Source organism: Lipotes vexillifer, unplaced genomic scaffold (genome assembly GCF_000442215.2).
Source record: "Lipotes vexillifer unplaced genomic scaffold, Lipotes_vexillifer_v1.1 scaffold175, whole genome shotgun sequence".
Classification (NCBI taxonomy): Eukaryota; Metazoa; Chordata; class Mammalia; order Artiodactyla; family Lipotidae; genus Lipotes; species Lipotes vexillifer.
This window is the reverse complement of record NW_006771329.1, coordinates 251,894-255,027: the sequence shown is the minus strand read 5'-3', so window position 1 is coordinate 255,027 and position 3,134 is coordinate 251,894.

Here is a 3,134-nt window from a genome sequence, read left to right as displayed (position 1 = left end):
CTAATTTTACTTCATCCTTCCCAATCTGGATATTGTTTCTTTCTTCCTCTGTCTCTCTCTCCTTTCTTTCCTTCATTCCTTCCTTCCTCTCTTCCTTCATTTTCTCTCTCTCTCTCTCTCTCTCTCTCTCTCTCTCTCTCTCTCTTTAATTCCTCTGCTTAGAACCACTAGTACAATGTTGATAGAAGTGGTGAGAGTAGACATCCTTGTCTGGTTCCTGATCTTAGGAGAAAGTGTTCAGTTTTTCACTATTGAGTAAGATGATAGCTGTGGGGCTTACATAGATGTTCTTTATCAGGTTCATGATGTTCATTTCTATTCCTAGTTTTTTTAGGGTTTTCATTATGAAAGCATGTTCCAAGCATTTACTTTTAGGATCCTCCAAGGGACCTCTTATACTGGTCTTTCTGCTGCTCCTGTGGCCGTCATTCTGGCTTCTTTCTAGACAAATGTCAAGAGTCTAGTGAGGCTATTCCATGGTATTGGTGGCTCGGCATCCATTTTCTTTGGCCAAATGGCCTACAGGGGCCTTAAACTAACACTAAGCCCCCCATGCAAGTGCATGCCCTAGGTAACAGTGCACAGAGTCACAAGCAAATGTAAGTTCCTGATATGACTTTCAAACAGACTTTGTGATCAACAGTCTTTCCTGCTTCCTAGTGCCTTCTCCTTGTGTGCCTTTTAGATAAGACCCCTGTGGACCTTAACAAAATCATGCTTTTTTGGTTTGAATTGACCAATCCAGTGTTTGCCACAAAACCCCAAAGCACTCTGCCTGCAGACTCTAATAAAGGTGTGTGCCCCAAGTCTTGTCTCTCTGTCTGCACTCTGCCTTGACCTCCCCATGTGGCCCCTAGGCCTGCAGTGTACTTCCTCCAGGACCTGTGAGTGATACATTTCTCTATTTCAGTTTCCTCTGTGGTCTACTGTTGAACCTCGGCTCAGTATCTGGTATCCTGTACTCCACTTAACAAGTGTTAATTTAACAGTTACAGCACCAAGGCTCTTCTGCTCTCTCAGGTACTTGTAGACACATTGAAACTGCTTGCAATATCTCTACTGAGTTGAGGATCCATAATTACACAAGCCTCAATCTTCACAGTACCAAGACAGCTTGCATTCTGTTGTGAAGTGAGAAGAGAGATGTCTACTCATTTCAGGGTTATATTGTTATAGGGATCCTACAGAACTTAGTGAGACAGCTCCTTTAGTTAACTCAAATCTTTTCTCTTTCCTCTAAGATATATCCTGCTACTGGGTCAAGTATCAGATACTTTGCTATCTGAAACTATTACTTTCCTTTATCAGGCTTTTTAGCCACCCACACTACAACATCACTTCATCAGATCATATTAAGACGAATTCTCTCTAAATAAGCTGTATCCCAAAACCTCATTTCATTTTGACTTGATAATCCAATGCCACACTTTTGCTCTCAGCCTTATCATCATGCCATATATTATTGTCTTGATATAAATAATATTTATGGTTCTAGGGCTTTGATTTTCTTTATTTGTGCTCCCCAATCTAAATCACTGAATATAATTGGATAGTTGTGATGATATAAATCTCTCTGCTTCTTGCAGTCAACAGACTGCATTAAATATTGCAAAGCTTACATTATTTTCCTGTTTAAAAGCATTTATACCTAATACCTATAAGATATTATTCAAACTAAGGATATACGCTACTAAAATCAGATAGAGTACTTCAAAGCAGGGGACTGACAAAGATGGCATCTACTGGTAGTCAAAAGTCCAGCCTACGGTTTAGTAAACAAAGTAAGAGGGGAGTGCTGTACATGAGTGCAATCTCATCCACTCTTCTCGTTATGTGCCTGCTTCGCTACAAGAATGCTATATGTTATGTATCCAGCAGGAGGACCAATTCTAGATCAAACCCCTTGTCAATACGGTGCCCAGGGCTTCTAGTGTGTGTAGTGGGAGAAGGGTAAACAGAGAGGGCTGTGGGTCGGTTGGGAATAGAGGATCAGGAGAAAGAGAAAAAGTGAGGTTCAAAACAGACTTTCTTCCAAAGGGATTAGCTAACCAGAAAAGACAGAATGTTGAACTTATAGATGAAGGACACTTAGCTGAGCTACCATGGGGAAGACTGAAATATCAGACTGTCTCAGGCAAGTAGGAAGGACCTCCAAGTCTGATGACCTAATTTAATTAATCTCTTAGAAGAGGAGAGAGTGTGTGGTATCAGGGAAAAAACACACATAATACATTTCTCCACTCCTTTCTACTTTGGTAACAAAGTATCTAAAGATGAAGATTTTTACTAGAATCTGTATTTTTGATTAATAGACATTATCATTTTATGTTCTCTAATAGAGAACAGTTATTATCTAGGAACTGGGTCTTTATTTTATTCTACCCATATGAATATCACAATAAAATTTTAAAAAGATTAACTTAATGGAGAAGTTAACATCTTTCAATTTTATTAGGTTATTCAAGGGCTTATATGTATAAAACTATGTTTTACCTAGAATCCTATTGAATTTTAGAGTTATGTCTGTTATGTCTGTTTCTCCTTCCTGGCTGTTAATTCTACATGGAAGAATAATTCCATAGGCTAGAAACATGCTACTTGTTTCATGGGGTTGATATATAACTTTCTTTTAAGATGAGAAAAAAGGAGGTGAACACAGCAAGACAGTTCTCTGCTTGAATGTTACTACACAACATCAGAGATTTTTTTTTTTTTAATCATTCAATTTAGATTTGTCTTCTGTAGCTTGAAGGAGAAAAATGACCAGCAGTTCCCATAAAAACATTTCCAGGTGGTTATCGGTTATCAGGTACAATTACACCTTCACAGTTAGGTATGTCTCAACTTGCTGAGGAATTGGAAAGTGATGCAAAGAACAAATCAGGAGGAGTTTATCATAAATGATAATTAGAATAGAAAATTATTGTTATATAGAAGATTATTATATAGATGCTATAGATTAAACTTATTCATGTTCACTTAAGACACAAGGAAACCGTATCTTAAAGCGAACTGGATAAATGAAAAAGCATACTTGGAAAATTCCACATGGTGCTCAATTAAAATGATACATTCTGGGGCTTCCCTGGTGGCGCAGTGGTTGAGAGTCCGCCTGCCGATGCAGGGGACAGGGG